Here is an 18,793-nt window from a genome sequence, read left to right as displayed (position 1 = left end):
AAATTGAGTACATCAAGAATGAGGAAGCATTTCTATAGAGAATGAAAAGAAAAGCAGACATGCCACGAGATGCAGGGATTTTTTTGAGAGCAATCTGGTGAGAGAGAGAGATGGAAAATGTGGCTCAGGATAATGAAGGAACTTGGAGATATAAGGTTGGCTCAGCTTGTGAGTTTTCCAGTTCCAGCATATGTGTGTCTTTATTATCAACTCTCTTTTTTTATGAAGGTAACTTGTGTGAGACCTTCTGTTCCTCATACTGCAGATCCTGACTAAAACACAAGCAATAAAGAGCAAAGGGAACCAGTCAAGAGGCTTCCTGTACCTCCCCAGAAACAATGGCTGTGACCATCCTTACCAGGGGTCCTCAGCTCTGGCAACCTTAAAATAAACTTTAAAATACACTGAGGTTTGGAAATTCTGAGTTTAAAATGGGCAGATCAAAAGTGAAGTCCAGATACCCACTTATTTATTTATTTATTTAATTTTTAAGTATAGATTCAATTAATTAACATATAATGTATCAGAGGTAGAGTTCAGTGATTCATCAATCTTATATAATACCCAGTGCTTATTACATCACCCTTGTTGTCCAGCACCCAGTTACCCCATTCCCCCAGCCCCCTCCAGCAACCCTCGGTTTGTTTCCTATAATTATGAGTCTCTTATGGTTTGTCTCCCTCTCTGATTTTGTCTTATTTTATTTTCCTTCCCTTCCCCTATGATCCTCTATTTTGTTTCTTAAATTCTACATATGAGTGAGATTGTATGATAATTGTCTTTCTCTGATTGACTTACTTCGCTTAGTATAATACCCTCTAGTTCCATCCACATCATTGAAAATATCAAGATTTCACTTTTTTGATGGTTGAGTAATATTCCATTGTGTATATATATACCACATCTTCTTTATCCATTCATCTGTCAATGGACATCTGGACTCTTTCCATAGTTCGGCTATTGTGGACATTGTTGCTATAAACATTGAGGTGCAGGTACCCCTTCGGATCACTACATCTGTGTCTTTGGTGTAAATACCCAGTAGTGCAATTGCTGGGTCATAGGGTAGCTCTATTTTCAACTTTACTTTTTAAGATTTTATTTATTTATTTGAGAGAGAGAGAGAGAGAGAGCACTAGTGGCAGAAGGGCAGAGAAAGAGAGGGAAAAAGCAGACTTCCTGCTGAGCAGGGAACCTGATGCAGGGCTCGATCCTAGGACCCTTGGATCATGACCTGAGCCTAAGGCAGATGCTTAACCACTGAGCCATGGAGGCACCCCTATTTTCAACTTTTTGAAGAACCTCCATACTGCTTTCCAGAGTGGCTGCCCCAGCTTGCATTCCCACCAACAGTATAAGAGGGTTCCCCTTTCTCCACATCCTCGCCAATATCTGTCATTTCCTGACTTGTTAGTTTTAGCCCTTCTGACCAGTGTGAGGTGGTATCTCATCGTGGTTTTGACTTGTATTTCCCTGATGCTGAGTGATGTTGAGCATTTTTTCATGTGTCCGTTGATCATTTGTATGTCTTCTTTGGAGAAATGTTTGTTCATGTCTTCCACCCATTTCTTGATTGGATAATTTGTTCTTTGGGTGTTGAGTTTGATAAGTTCTTTATAGATTTTGAATACTAGCCCCTTACCAGATACCCACTTTTTTATGACATCATGGGTAATGCCTATGTCCAGCCAGAGGCGAGAAGACCACAGTAACTACATCTTTGTGTTTGAAGATAGTCTTGAGCATCATTAACGTTTACAAAAGCTTTTTTTTTTTTTAATTTTGTGTGCTTGGAAAACTTACAGTCCCTGACTCTTTCTTCCAACTTAAAAGATGTATCATTATGTGAATTGTTTTGGTGTTCCTCACATGATTAGGTGTCGATAGAGCCCCAACTTATGAACCATTGCTATTTCTATTTCTATTCAGGATCCCCTTCTGTTTTCTTCCTTTCCTTCTTAATTCATTGAGTGTCTACTATATTCCAGTAATCAAACTTGCAGCTGAGCTTGGGAGAGGATAACACACATGCATACATAATTACAAGTCAAAGTAATAGATGATATACGTCGCAAGAATGATGGCAACCTAATGTCGCAAGAATGATGGCAACCTAAGGTTCATTTTGCTCAAGTTGCAAAGTGATATCTAGTGAAATAGCTGATTTCAAGATTTCTTGGTTTGCTCATACGGTCCTCGATTTTTAATTTTTTCTAAATCTTCTTCTTTAAACTGCTGCTCTCTGACTTCAGCAGCACTGCTCTGGTGATGTATAGAAAATCTTTCCCACTCTTAGATAATTCCCATACACTTCTGTCATCAAAATATTTACCTACAGTCATTGTCATTGAATAATAAAGGACAATAACATACATTATCATTTGTACCTAGTCCAAAAGGAAGGCATAGGTTAAAAATATCGTACTTAGACGTTAGGATATCTCTGGAAACAAGTAATAGTCATATCGAATCTTGATTCAATTTGGTAAATATTATCTGACTACTGGGAAATCATGAGACATATTGTAGCAACAGAGCAGCATGTCTCCTACAATAACCTTCTTATTTATTCAATCCGGCTCATTAATAAAGATCTTCTTTTCATTTTCCTGATGTACGAATACTCCAAAAACCACAGGCTCACATTTTGACAGTTAATTTTGCAGGATATAATTTTCCTGCTTAACCCAAGAGGAAAAAGAGACGGATGATTGAGATTAATCATTTGTAAAATTATAATTCTGTCACAGATAATAATTTGCAAGATCTTTCCCTTTTCTGAAATCCCCAGAATGCACCATAAATTGTCACACTTTGTAAGAGAATGTGTAACACATTAGGGGACTCCTAATAAAGCAAATCTGCTAGAAAAACAAACCAATTGCCTTATAATTGGCATGTTTCCCACGTGACTATTCTCCTGTGAAGGAACATTATGCCTTGGGTGAAGGAGGGTTTACAAATTATTATTCAAGAGGTGGTTATCTCTATCTCTTATTACCCTTTGAGCTGGAATATAGGGTGTTTCTTTACTTCTTGTAAGCCTGTGAGAACATACAATTGTGTGCCCAGAAGGCAAATTGATCCTTTGTGGAAAAGTGAGCAAATTCGGAAATTCTTAAATTATTTTCAATAAAAATATTATCAAAATGTACCTATAAAAATATTGACTTTTTCAGAATGGCTACATGTGTGCAGGATGGACAGGGTTTCCTGTTTTACTGGCAGACCTCTGTGTAAACTTTGCTTTATTTTTTAAATCCATTTTATAGGCATTTACCACTGTTCCAACAACAAAGGCAAAAAAACTTCAAGGATTTTATGTGAGGCTGACAGTGCTTAGACTGTGTAGAACTCAGTGGACGGTGGGGCATGGATTTCTGTAGTTCGTTGGCCCATATTTAGCTAGATTGATTAGGGCGGAAGCTAATGAGATCAGGGTCATGAGTTCAATGCCTGTGTGGGCCAACTAGCTTTGCTGTGTTCACATCTACTGACTACACTCAAATCACATCAGCTCCAGGAACACATGTTGAGAGGTACAGGCTAAAGAGGGTTTAAATGGGTCAAGACACTCTCATCTCCAATTCTTGTTAAAAGTAGCACCCAAATGCCTGCTCTCCCAAAAGTTGACCACTTCTTGCCAATCTCACAGCCGCTACTTTGGTTTGAGTTACTATCTCTTGCCAAGACTACTGAGGAGTTCCTGACCCCTCTTCCTGCTCTATCCTTTGTCGCCTTCAGATTATTCTCAGTAAAGCAGCAGAGTGATCCTGTTAAAATGAAAGTCACAATATGTCACTCTAATGCTCAAAACCCTCTGATAGCTTCCCATCCAACTCCAAGTTAAAGCCAAGATAACGCTAGACAATCTGCACTTCTCCCCTCCCCCATCTTTCCTCAACCCAATGGGAACCCTCTCCTCCTACTCCTGCAACACCTGGCATAAGCTTCACAATAAGCTTAGTCTTTCACAACATATAGGGCAAAGTTTGTTTACCAGAAGATCTTGCTTTCTGAGACAGCACCTGGAAAAAGGAGGGGCAGAGGGCCAGGCTTCCTTCTTAAAAATTGGAAGGAGAAAAAGAGAAGAAAACATAAATAGATCCCATTTGTTTTGTTTCTTTGACAACAATCAAAGCAAAACAAAATTAACATCTCAGATACCTCAGTTAATGCAAATTGTCCCACTACACTTAAAAAGTACTCTCCTGATTGCCAAAAGAAAGGAAACACTTCCCTAACTTTATTATAAGGATCCCGTCCCAGGGAGACACTGGTGTAGGGGAAAAAAAAAAAAAAAGAATGTACCACAATTTAAAGAAGGAAGTTTGCTTTGATCCTCAATACTCAATGTCTGCTCAGGAAGAACAAAAAATGTACAGAACCAGAATTAGGATCCCCAGAATTTTTGGAAGAGAATCATACAACTCTTTCCTGAGTATGTATTGACAGGCTTAATGAAGGAAGTCACATTACATAATTAGTTTTATTTTTATTTTAAGATTTTATTTATTTGAAAGAGGGAGAGAGAGCGTGTGAGCGTGCACACACAGGTGGGGGAGGAGGGGCACAGGGAGAGGAAGAAGCAGACTCCTCACTAAGCAAGGAGCCTGATATGGGGCTCAATCCCAAGACCCTGGGATCATGACCTGAGCCGAAGGCAGACGCTTATCCGACTGAGCCACCTAGGTGTTCCACATAATTAGTTTCAGCAGTTAACTCTCTAATTAAAAAATAATGATTTACATGTACAAGCTCATACAATATCTCTTTTGAGCATGTGGTACACAGTAAGGCATTCATGCACTTAAAAACAATGTAAGGGGCATCCATTATAAGGTAAGCAGAGTTCTAGGTCCTGGCGGTAGATTAATGAACAACATAGAGAATAGCACTCTCTTTATGAGGCTTATACTCTAGTAGTAGAAGACTTTAAAGGCATAATAAATAGTACTTTATATACTATATCATAGGTTGGCAAATACTATGGATTAATATGGAAAGTGGACTTTCAAGGAAAGTGGACTTCAAGAAGGGAAATCAAGAATGTTGGGGGTAGGGTGACATGGGGGGCAGGGTATGTGGCTAAATGTCATACATGTTATAGCATAGCAAGAAGAACATTATTATCCCATTCCATATTCCCTGAACATAAATGACTTCCTGAGGGATAGCTGATACTAAGCTAGCAGAGATAGGTCTGAAGCCTAGTTTAAAAAATCTTTTTATGTTTTTAATCTATAATTTGCTGCCTCCTTAGATAATGGAATAGCATAATTTTGATCAGAAAGCCATACATAACACCTTCAGTCATACATAATACCCTGCTTTAAAAGCCTGGTTCCATCCCAAGCACTCAGGGCCAGACCTCAATCCATATGCTTCGATTTTATCTGTGCCTACCCATGATTTTTCTCCATGTCTCTACCCAAGTATGCCTGCAGAAGAAGCAAGCAATGATGGAGAGGCAGGTGTTTACATTCTATTGACACTTACAGATCTGGCCATGTACTTTATTTTTTTAAGACAACACAATAACAAGCAAATACAACGAACAAATATATGGCGATATTTTATTAAGGTGTGGCATTTCAAGAAAGTTCTCTCTAGAATTTTTCATTTACTTTGAACGTTTACATTTCTAGAAAGTATAGACCGCCAAGGGTAGAATCTAAAGGTATTTTAGTTGATTGGGATGAACACAAATTCTAATTCTTTTGTAGTAATCTGATAAAAGGTCCACCTGATGTCTATAATTCTGCTTAGAAGTAGTCAGCTTCTGAAACAAGAATTCTCAGGAAGACTCTCTGAATTAATGACATATTTCCCTTCAGATTTACATCTCATAGAAGACAGAGCTTCAGATATTTCTGACTCTGAATTGTCTCTAATCAATATGCATTTAATATACAGGGTATTAGTGATATGTTAATTAAGTCCAGGACACCTGTTTAAATCCCACCATAATGAGATAATATATGCAAAATCTAGCCCAGGAATAGGAAGTGTTGGTCCCCTTCCTTTTCTCTTAGCAAGCACACAGGGATGATATAGACAATTTTATGACTGCCCCTAGAAAATGTATATTCAAAGGCTGTTTCAAGTTAAAATAAGGCAGTGAAAATGAAAAAAAAAATAACAAAGAGAGATAAGCACTTACTAGGATGCCTATCTGTTCACTTTCTTCCTCAAAAGTAAAGATAGTACAAAAACAACCCACCCAAAATAAATGAATTAGCCATGATTTAGTGGTGGTAAGTAAATATGTGTTAAAAGCCTAAGAAACATTTATTTTCTGATTAAGGCTAATGTCTTAGGAAAGTTTGATTTTTATTTTAGTTTAAGTAAGAGGAAACTTCTTAAATGCCTAGTATATGGCTCAGAGTCTGGATCTTCTATGATATGCAAAAATGATCTGAGCTTACTCTTGAGATGACTATTTTTCTTTTTCTTTTTTGTTTTTTTTTTAAAGATTTATTTATTTTTAGAGAGAGCAAGTGCATATGAGCTAGAGGAGGGGTAGAGGGAGAGAAGCAGACTCCCAGCTGAGCTGGGAGCCCGATGCAGGGCTTGATCTTGTGACCCTGAGATCATGATCCGAGCCAAAACCAAGAGTTGGTCGCTTAACCAACTGAGCCACCCATGTGCCCGCAGATGACTATCTTTCTGTAGACGTTTGCTTTTGACTGTTGCTTTATTGCATCTCCCCTATTAGAATGATATGAAATATGGCTGTATTTTTATAATCAGTGATCTCCCTTAACATTTGGATTTCTTGGACATCTGCTTGAGACCACTCACTACTCTCTAGACCACCAGGCCACCTCCCCCACAAATACCCACTGGGAATTAACTGATACATTGAGCTACAGACTCATCCTGGGCTGGACGGTCATGAGACAAGGGCATCAGCTGGTTGGTCTAATGGACAAATTAACAACCTCTGCTCTTGCTATCTACTTTTTCTTTGTGGAAGTCTGACTTTCTGGAAGTCTGTTTTTAGACTGGCAAATGAGGCTATGCCTCCATAATACAAACAACTGGTGGAAAACTGGAAAACTCAGTCCACCAGGTGTTTTGCTTCCACAGTCTCTAATGGCCAGTTTAGCTAATTGATTTAACTGTGTCTATTCTTTTCTTTTGTAATAATTGTATTTTTCCTGTTATATAAGATAATGTACATTCATTGAGGGAAACATACACACAATACATTAAAGTACAGATATGAATTTTTTGTAAAAGCCCAGAATTTCTACACTATTATTTTGTATGTCTTTGAAAAAATTCCTTATCTATCTGTATGTATATATGTGCATGTGTGTGTTTAACATATACTCTCTACCCACTATTTTGTAACCTCTTTTTCTTACCCCCAAATAAATCATGATTATTTTCCTAGGTTGTTAAATATTTTTTCCATCATGGTTTTGGTTTTTGTTTTGTTTTTAAGATTTATTTATTTATTTTGGACAGACAGAGAGAGCGAGCAGTGGAGAGGGGCAGGGGGGAGAGAGAAGGAAAATATCTCAAGCAGACTCCCCACTGAACGCAGAGCTTGATTCCACAACCCTTAGATCATGACCTGAGCCTAAATCAAGAGTTGGACACTCAACTGACTGAGCCACCCAGGTGCCCCTACAGCATGGGTTTAAATTATGAAATAGCACCATAATTTTCTTTAACCAGTTCCCTGTTTTTATACAACTAGTATTCCTAATTATAAAGTTATAAATACATAAAATACTAATGAAAAATCCGATACACAAGTTTTGTACATATATCACATTATTAGTATGGATTATAATCTTAATGAACTTTTACTTAAATAATATTGATGAAATTGACTAGTGATTGCATGAAAGAGCCTAAGTAAATTCCCTAAACAATTACTTATATTCTTTTAGTTCAGTATGACCCCCCCCCCCGCCAAAGCAGAATAATACTATCTTAAAATTCTGCAGTGAGGTGTTTTGCATATAAAACCTCATTTTGACAGAAATACTTACATCATCCCTATGTGCTTGCTAGGGGAAAAGAAAAGAGCTAACACTTCCTAGTTCTGGGCTAGTCTTTGCATATGTTATCTCATTGTGATGGGATTTATTTTTTATTTTTTTTAAAGATTTTATTTATTTATTTGACAGAGAGAGACACAGCGAGCGAGGGAACACAAGCAGGGGAGTGGGAGAGGGAGAGCAGGCTCCCCGATGCGGGGCTCGATCCCAGGACCCTGGGATCATGACCTGAGCTGAAGCAGACGCTTAACGACTGAGCCACCCAGGCGCCCCGTGATGGGATTTAAACAGGTGTCTTGGACTTGATTAACATATCACTATTACTCAGAGTATTAAATGCATATTGATTAAAGGCAATTCAGAGACAGGAGTGTTTGAAGCTCTGTCTTCAGTTGCATGTAAGTCTGAAAGGACATGTGTCATTAATTCAGAGAGTCTTCCTGAGAATGCTTGTTTTAGTAGCTACTTCCAAAGGAGAAACAGATATTACTGGGTGGAACTTTTATCAGATTACTACAAAGGATTCAGAATTTGTGTTCATCCCAATCAGCTAAATATCTCTAGATTCTATACTAGTCATTGTGTTTGCTTCACACTCTCCTGGCCCTATCACCCAAATCAAAAGACTCTTCTCCAAGACACTGCCTTTAACAGGGAGGCATGGCATGGGGCTTTTGAAAGGTCTTTAATGGTCCAGCTGAACTGGATTTGTAGAATAGCATCCATTTGGGCATAGTTATCAGATATCTCTTGGGACTTAGTTGAACTAGAACTCAGAGAAATACCTAAAGCCTTCAGTCAATCTTTCCCTAATTGGGTTCCCCTAAACTCATTATTTCTAGTGAAGTCTATTAATTCCCCATGCTGAAGTTACAAAATAACTTCTATAGAATCACCCTTTTACCCTTCTGCACTATTTGGAACCTAAAATGCAAATTTCTCTGGGTGGGAAGCAAGTCAACTTATAGCATTTCTTAACCTCTTTAGCAGAATTCTGGAGGAGATTGAATCTATATTTCAGTCCTTTGTGGAGAGGGCTGCACATGGAAACCAACCATGGACTTCCAATGTATGTTTTTATAGAACAAATAATATTCTTGGGCATTATTTGAAGTAGAGACTAGATTGTATGGGAATACAGATCATTTTGGAAGAGATCAACTGTTTGATTAACTACAGAAGTAATCAGTAAATTGGAACAAATGCTAATTATAATTTGTCTATATACATCCTATATCAGCACTAGATAAATAGTATATAAAGAGGGTAAAAGAGCATGTTTAGCAATATCTAACTTTATGCCAAATGTTTTTTACTAATGGTGTATTCAGTACTATTCACTGGAATTTTGAGTAGTGAAGAACTCAAAGAAATTGCTTTTTTACACTTCAGATCTGGGTCATTTAGATTATTGAACAGAGAAAGAAAGGCTCAGTATTTTGAGCCCTTTGGGGGCCAAGAAATATGAAGCATGTGAAGTAAAAAGATAGCTAACTTTCTTCTCAAGGTTCTATATAAATCTAAATGGCTCTTTAGTCATTAAAGCATACCCTAATTGTCCTGAAGCCATCCAGCTGGAATAAACCTTGGCAACCTTGTCTACTTCCTGTGGAAAGAATCAGTTCCACCCCAGTGTGAAAGAATTGAAGGAATTCATGAGGAGGTCTTTGGCCTAACACCACATTGCATTCCTTCTTCGACATGCACTAAGTAGGCAACTGGACCATCCAACAAGCACTCCCTGCTCAGGGAAGTGAAGATGAGCAATGGATACAGAAAACCATAGCAATGATGAATCTTAACAATAAACAGTGGAAAAGTTGTTCAACTTGAGTCACGGCTTTCAATTTGCAGGTTCATGCAGGAAGGAGAATTAGTAATGGCTAAGGAATGAATATGCAAGACTAAAAAATGTGCCTTCGGATTTATGGGATCATCTTTTAAATAAGGTCCCAATTCTGCCAAGGAGTAAGTTCTGCTAGAAAAGCCACATTGCAGTGTTGCTACCTTTAAAAGTGCCAATTCACTTACTTTCTTTTTGATCAATTCTGTTATATTTGTCCTCCTTAACTTGTTGGCACCTCCCTGTGTGTATACCAATGGCTCCAGTTGGTTTGCTTTACTGGCTTAATCTGGTAGACCTAGAATTCTATTTATTGCATTTGTTGCTAAAGACAAAACCGGAACCAAAAATCAAAAAAGAAATAAAAAGCTGGCATTGCTTTAAGGGATACTGGCTGTCATATCAAACCACTCTTTTGAACATAATATAAGACTGTGCATCAGGTTTAGTAATTACATGAGTGCCATTTTAATTAAATCAACTAATGTTCTCTCAGTGCCTATTAGAACCTATAAAGCTAGGAAGCCTAAATTTATTGTGCTCTCCTAGGAAGAAAGATGGCATAGCTCAGAAGTGTACATTGTATTTTGGTTTGATGTTTAGGGCGGCCAGAAGTGTCAACCTTGGTTCTAAAAATCTGAGGTGAATTAGAACATACTTCAGTTCATGGTGATTGTTAATTTAGAACAAATGAAATAGGACAATCTTATGTGACACTGTTTAAGAAGCTAATGCAAGGAGCAATCATAGATTTGGAAAGTAAGTAAACTCAACAAGACAAATATCTATTAGAAATCAGAATAATACTCATAAATGGTGGTCTCTGAGTTGATAACCTAAATATACTTACACCTACGCAATTACAGCTTTGCTGTAATGTTGCTGAGCCAGATTCCCTAAAATAAAAATGTATTACCCACCTTCAAGAGTACTTCATCCATCTATTCTTCAATAGAAATGCTTTATATAAGTTACATAAAGGAGAGGGAATGAAATCATGAGATATTCATCAAAATATTTATATCTTGCTCTGTCATGAGAGCTGTGACATGTTAGTATTTTGTCATACTTCTGTTAGAAAAGAGAGGTCATTCTCATTTCAGGGCCCCATTTAAGAAATGAGGTGGGATTTCATATCACTATCCATCATTCACATATAAAAGAGAGAGGTGGGTTGTCCAGTTCCTAGAGAGATGAGATCAGAAGGTACCTATCTCATCTCTGTCGGCCTCTTTATGGATTTAACTTTCTTGATATAATCCAGAGAAAGAAGCCTCTCGACAGAAAGATGGCTGAAAATCCAATATGAGAAATACGTGAGTAATACCTAATATTATCTAGAGCAGAAACTGAAAGAACTTGTAGAAAATCCTTTTTGGCTCATCTTGGAGCTCTTAAGTGTTCCCTCAATGCTTATAAATGAGCGGATTAATTAAGGCAGGGCCTAGAAAGGAGAAGGGACTCTCCCCTGGTCTTTCGCCAAGAATGCTCTTTAAATACTTCCCAACCATCTGGCAAGGTAGCATTATATCATCATCATTTCACAAACAAGGAAATTGAGACTGAGAAATATCAGACATCTTTCAATATCGCCCTGCAGGGAGGTAGTATATGGAAAGCCTTGTGTGCTGGCTCCGTCCAGTGCTTTTTCAAATAGAAGAGTGAGAATGGCTAGATAATCGTGAAAGATGTAAGAGTAAAGAGTATGTATTTAGTTGGTTAAATAAAATAGATGATTTGAAAACTAGAGGGAAAGTGACTTCTATGTCGCTGCTATAAACCCCCACCCTGAAAACCCCCTGGCAAAGCAGAGGCATTTGTCTCTTCAAAGAGAAATGAGACCTTCTTTGGACTAGAGATGAAGCTCCCTGGGGTTATTTCCTTACACTATCATAAATTAAGGTGGTGATACCTCCTGAGAAGAAGGGTATGCAATGGTAAATTCCTGTTGGAATTGCTGAAATAAATACAAAATTACTTACAGTTTTCTGGATTTGGAGTTGTTTGGGTTCTAAGAGCCAAGTTCTTTTTTACTGCAAACATGTTAGGCTTTGGTGAGTCATAAACCTTTTTATCTCTGATGCTAACCAAGGTCTACACATTTTAGGAAACTTTTTTGGAATCAACCCTAGAAATATTTTTGGAGCCAGACAGCGTAATTACTCAGATTTTTTAGTCAACCGTGCCTGATTATTGAACAACAACAAAACCGTTATTAGTCATATTGCAATCCTCTGTCCAGCCCAAAGGGGTTTCAAATTATTTATATGTAGTAAAAACCTAGGGCACTTTCAAAGGACAAATGTCTGACCCCTTATGCATATTCAAAATAATATCTCAAAGTTCAGGAAGACAGTTTCTAGAAAGGACCTCCAACAATTAGAGAACAATGTCAGGGCATTTTGAACAGTACCCTCCAAGGTGACTACTTGAAGTGACTGCATTCATTTGGGTGTTTGGATTTTCAGAAATGCTTATATAATTAGTTTAAGAATTCTTCTCACAGGTAAACTTTCTTCAAATAAAAAAAATGGCTTAAAGTGTTTTTAATTTCAGTAGTAATTTCCCATAGAGTTCACCCCCATGAATTTTTTCTTTCCAATTGAGATATACCTTCCCATAAAGGACACAAATCTCCTGTGGATAGCCTAAGGGATTTTAACATATGTATGTATACTTGCGTGCGATCAACGGTCAAGATATAGACATGGATATAGAACATTTCAAGCTTCCCACAAGGCTCCCCATGTTTCCCACCAGCCGGTACTCTCACCCTGGGATGACCACTGAACTGACTTCTAATCACAATAAATTAGTTTAGAAATTCTGAATTTGATATAAATGTAATCATACAGTTGTGCTCTGTGGATCTTTTTCTACTTAACATCATGTCTATGACATTCATCCATGTCGTTGTATGTAACAGTATTCTGTTACTTTTAATATTCCATTTTATGGCTAGACCCCAGTTTGTTGACTTATTCTACTTTTGGTGGATGTTTGGGTTATTTACAGTTTGGGACTGCTATGGATAAACCTGGTAGAGGCACTCTTGCATATGCCTCTGGGGGGAACTAAGCACTCATTTCTATTCGGTATGTTACCAGGAGAAAAATTGCTGCGTCTTACTTATGTTTAACTTTCATAAGCACTGCCAATAAGTTTTCCAAAGTGTTTGTATCAGTTTACACTTTTGTCTCTTCTAAATGACATAAAAGGAAAGACCATTTGAGCAATTTACCTTCCTATATTCATCATTATTCCTTTACATAAGCTATTTAGTTTCCCCCCCCGGCCCCGCCCCCGAGGGAAGCTTAGAGATTTTAAAACAAAATTACTGCCATGTTATTTCCTTCTTTGCTTTCTTAGACTGTTTCTAATCCATTGGATTTATAAAGTCTGCATCTTCTTTCTTGCTATTTTCTCTGGAGATATAAGGTGATGCCTTTAGTGGCACTTCACTGTGGATTTCTGTGTCCTGCGTTTGCACTTGGGGCGAATCACTGGCAAGAAAGGGGGCCATGCTCTTCTCTTTCACCAACTGCATGTGTAGATAAGACTCTGAGCAACAGCAGAGGTGGGAGGAGGGGGGGACTTACCGTGTGTGTGAGCAGACGTTGAGACTCAGGAGGTTGGGCGAAGGCAGGATATCGTTAACAGCATCTCATAAAACTCAGAGAAGCAGAGTGACAAACTCAATTCCAAATCCCATGCTTCCCAGTACCTCAGCCTTCATCTTCCCATCACTACTTAGGATTTCATCATTAACTTGCCCAGATAATTACCCTTTGATGAGGCCAAGGTTCTAATTCTTAGTCAAGAAAACAAAATATCACTGGTGGCTCTTCCCAGCTGTATGTTTTAGTGATTCCAGATGTGCAAATCAAAGAAATGCTAGCAACAATGCACTGTCCAAATAAAAAGGAAATGAAATGTGCAGACTGTTTTCTAAACATTTCAAAGACCCTGGAAATCCAGCCAACACCAAAATCAATATTTGCATTTTAATCTTTGTTAATTTGAACTATTAGAGCCTGTATCAAAGATAAAAGCCAACTGAAGTTGAATTTCCTTATTTTCTCCCATTATTGTTTTTGTCTTTACTACTGTTTTGTAAAACACTGTGGAGGAAGCAGATATTTGATTTAAATCTTTCATTTTCAAAATAAATATCCTTCTTTTCTGGGAACATAAACCAGGAATCCCGAAATGGGAGTTCTGTTTTTTAATATGCTATCTTATTATATATGACTTAACAGTTCTTTGATTTTTGTTTTTAATGTAATGAACCTAAACTAAAATCAATTGGTACTAGTTTCATATATGTGTACTGGATGTAACTATTAAGTAACAAAATAAAACTATAATAATTAGCAAAACGTTATAATACAATTAAAAATTGTTGCCTCATTACAAAATAATAGTAATGATAATAACGTTGTATGATGTGATCATAGCAATAGCCCATGTTAGTTTATAATTTGGTTCTTCGATCATTTCACCCAACTAGAACATGAGAATGAGAAATTAAGAGGAGATAAAGAGCCACTGTGTAGGCTAACTAGACATATCCAAAGTCATAACACTGTGTGCTTGTTAAAATTAATAAACCATTTTTTCAGTTTTATTGAGCTATAATTGATATACATCACTGTATACATTGAAGGTGGACAGCATAATGGTTTGACTTACATATATTGTGAAATGATGACCATAATAAGTTTAGTTAGTATCCTCACATGCTTGTTAAAGATCACGTCAGCCTTCCACTCAGGGCCTATTTACTCTTACTTTATGTGCAGTCCTAACCAACTGTGTAATTGGCTTTCAAACTCATAGTAGAAGAGAAACCAAAGATCAGTGAGAGACTGAAATAGCGCCATAGAAAAGCACATGAATGGCAGTAAGAAATGATAGCTATTAGCCAAAAAAATAATAGTTCTAAAAAGTAAACAAGCAATAGTAATTACTTTATTATTATTACTAAAGAAGCATGACTAGCTTAGGGGAAACTGCTTACCTATTTTCCTCTAGTCATGGTTGCAGTGACCGGCTACAGGCAACCTGAGAGCCCCTTTCTTGGGTTGCATCATATGGATCTCTTTCTGCCCTCAGGTTTCTATTGTGTTGCCACAGGAACACCACAGGAGCCATTCTAGCACATAAGCAAACACGATTTAACACTCCTGGAGGCCACCTTTGACCTACGGGGCAGAGTCAGTGGATAAATAGCCCCCTCTTCTGTCCCTTGGGTGGATAATACTGAGCCTTCACCCTCGGAAGGTCCCAAGCCAAGATGAAGCCCAGTTGCCCACTATGTGAGCAACGTGAGAATGACCCATGGACTGATTCTCCCTATTTCCCAGTTTCATTCTTCCCTGTCCTTGGCCTCTATTCCTTGCGATTTTTTCCCCAACATTAATGACTTGCATGCAAGCTCTTGTCTCAGGCTCTGTTTTTGCAAAGAACCTACAGTAAGACCGTTGATAACTAGAAATAATTCTAAAAAGCAGACTCTCAGCAAGGGATTCGAGAATTCGATCATTTGATTTCTACCTGACAATTGGCTTTGTCACACAGCCCACAAGATACAGTAGACCTACTGATGCCAGAGGTGACCATGGTGATTGGATGCCATTCCTAATAGAAGAGTCATGGCAGAGACACCTAGTAGTCCAGTAGTCTAGAGTACGTCTGGGCCTTATGTGGCAGAAAACTACTCACTTTTGGCAAAGCAGGGTCTAGCCTACTAGAGACTGGGCTCCTACCATGGGGCATTAAGTGACTAACCTGAGTCTACATGATTCCATCAGATCCACCAAGTCATAAGGTCAGACAGACACCCCAATAATCAATTATTTGACGGAAGTGGTACATCTGCTAGTTGGGCCCCTGCAGATCTGGAGGGTACAACAAATTGATAAACAGGTCAGCCTTCTCCCCATGTCACCTCTCTCTGTTGTATTACTGCCTCTCCCTCACCTTACCCTTTTGGCCTCACAGAGGTTTATAGCACCCAACCAACAGGGGAGAAAAAGCCCTGGGCCTGCAACAGAGATGGGCCAGACTTTTGCATTGGAACTAGCTAACAATACTCTACAGTCCCAGTCAAAAAAGGTGAACTGGTGGTGAAGGTAAGTTCTCTCATTTGGCCAATCTATGAGCTGAGAAATTCGGTCTCTGAATGGGGAGTATGGATTTGGATGAACAACAGCAGCCTTACCAACTCCTTCTCCCTACGTCCTCCACACAAATTATTCTACTCAATTTTTTTAGTCAACTCTGCAAGTCAGGTATTTTTTGATAATATGCATTTTGATATCAAATAACTAGGATAGGTTAAGTGATTTGCTTAAGGGTACAGATGTTAAGTGGGTTATACACTGTGGACTCCATAGTCCATGCTCGTTCTACTGTATTGTATTAACTATAAAGCATAAGAGCATATATTGTGGTTTCCAAAAAATGATGCTAAGCTAAGAAAAAGTAAAATTCATTTAGCATACTGCTCAAGAATATTAGGAGATATATAATATACTTGAGAACACCAAAGCAAAGTTGGTTTTCATCTAGACCAGCAGTTTGCAAACTATGTTCCAGGGAGCCCCAGGATTGCATGATTGTCCCAAGTATATTATGGGTCAAAGGCAGTCTTAACAAGGGGCAATTTGGGCCTCCTTCCCTTCCCTGCTTTAATAGCAATCTCACCTTCCCATACTAAATGTGGGGGTTCTATATAAAATTACATTTGAAAAAAAGAATTTGCTATTATAAAAATAAAATTTACAAACGCAGTTGGAAAACTTCACATAAACCATACGGATAGATCAAAATACTGGAGTCCTCCATGCTTTAGAGGTAACTCACACCTTAGTTCTTTGAAGTGCCAGCAATTTCTAGTCTAACAATGAGCTATTACTGTGTACCTAGCTAACAGTATCTCTGCCGTTATGTGTTAACATCAGAGTCGGCTGGGCTATACTATTATAATGATGCTCTTATCTAGTAATATAAACACACATTTCTTTGAAATAACTCTAGACTGTGTCTAGGCATGGGCCTGGCTTTTTGCGGTTGTGGGAGTGAAAAGGTTCAGACAAATGATATTTTTAATTGGCATAAGCCTAGAGACCCAACTGCCCTTTCCCCATCTGCAATAAGAAGTTCCTGGCAGAGTTACCCTGTGGCACTGAGCTATGCTGGGGCCATGGGATGTAATTGGTCTCTAGGCCTAACGTGTGCAGAAAACACTTCAACAAGTGGAAACAAGAAGGTCTTCGAGGTTTGAGGGCGGTTATTTGGAGGCAACACGCTGCAGAATGTGTCCGAGTGTCAAAGTTAGCTCTCAGTAGTAGGGAAGGATACCTACAAAACAGACTACTTTTCCCAAGCCACAGAGCAGCCTAATAAATTCATTTGGATGCCAAGTTGTTTGAATGCCCTTAGAGTTGTTAGAAGGCAGACTCCAAGGTCACATTGAATTGCATTAGGCTTCAGGCTTACTGATTCTTTGGAAACATGACAAGAGCCCATAGCTTCACAATAAGAACAAGCAAAGTTTTCAGGTTTTATGCAGGCTAGATTTTTTTCCAAGGTCATCTTTTTATATTTCTTTCCTCTTTTCCTGTTTAGGTTATAGCTTTTCTCCAAACCAAGCGAGCCCCTCTTGGATAATTTGCCTTCTAATAAAATCAATTCACCTTCCCCTGGCCTCTGCAGCCAATTATGTTCCTTTTTTTTAACTCCCCAAATTACAGTTTTTCAAGATCTGCTCTGAGTATGAAGGAATAAATACTGTCATTAAACAAAAGCTTCATATTAAAAAAAAAACAACAACAAAAACAATTCTGCCTAAAACACTGTATGAGCTGGGGCGCCTGGGTGGCTTGGTTAGCTAAGCGTCTGCCTTCAGCTCAGGTCATGATCCCAGCATCCTGGGAGTCCTGGGATCCAGTCCCACATCTGGCTCCCTGCTCAGCAGGGAGTCTGCTTTTCCCTCTCCCTCTGCCCCCCTCAAATGGATAAATAAAATCTTTAAAAAATACACACACAATATGAGCAGAAACAAGAAAAATCCCATCCTCCCCCCTTGAGAGTCTAGCCGCCTCCCCCCAGCTGCGGAGGCAAATGCCACAAAGCCAAGTGGACAGTGTCTGCTCTCCACATCCTGTCCCAGTCCCCAAGCTCCAAGTGTCCTGTAGATTGGGGTCATCGAGGACTGGGAGTGGGAAATCTCAGGAAGTGAGGAGGAGTTAATTTGGAAAACTAAGGTTTACTCTCAGAAGGGAAACAAAGATGAGCGGCTCCAAGAGAAGAGGCATCAGTGGGCAGCATGCTGGAAGTAGTTTGAGTGACAAGGGAGAGGGGCTGGAGTGGCTTATACCTGATGGGCACGTTAGGGTGTAGAGAACTGAGCGGTGGGCAGAAAGGAAAGTTCAGTACCCAGAAGCCTAGGTGAAGAAGTCCGTCCTTTGAATCCCTATGCGCCAGCCCCATTCCCCTTGCCAGCGCTTCTCAATCTCTGCATCTTGTTAAAATGCGGATTCTGATTCCATGAGTCTGGCATGGGGCCCGAGAGTCTGCATTTATAACTCACTCCTAACTTGGTGCTGCAGTAACAAGTTCATACAACCACTGTTCCTATTCTCTTCAATGGTCTTCCAGAACATTTACCAAATATACAGTCATAATAAGTACAAGTTTTTAAAAAGATATAATAATACACTGCATCAGCCGGTGTTCTCCAGAGAAACAGAACCAATAGAACCAATCTCTGTATATACTGGGAGCCAAGAGAGACAGAGAGAGAAAGAGAGAGATTGATTTTAGGATATTTGCTCACACAATTGTGGGCACCAGCAAGGCTGAAATTTATAGGGGCAGGCTGGAAATTAAGAGTTGATGTTGCAGTCTTAAAGCAGAATTCCTCCTC

This window comes from Zalophus californianus, chromosome 3, assembly GCF_009762305.2.
Source record: "Zalophus californianus isolate mZalCal1 chromosome 3, mZalCal1.pri.v2, whole genome shotgun sequence".
NCBI lineage: Eukaryota > Metazoa > Chordata > Mammalia > Carnivora > Otariidae > Zalophus > Zalophus californianus.
This window is presented reverse-complemented; position numbering follows the sequence as displayed.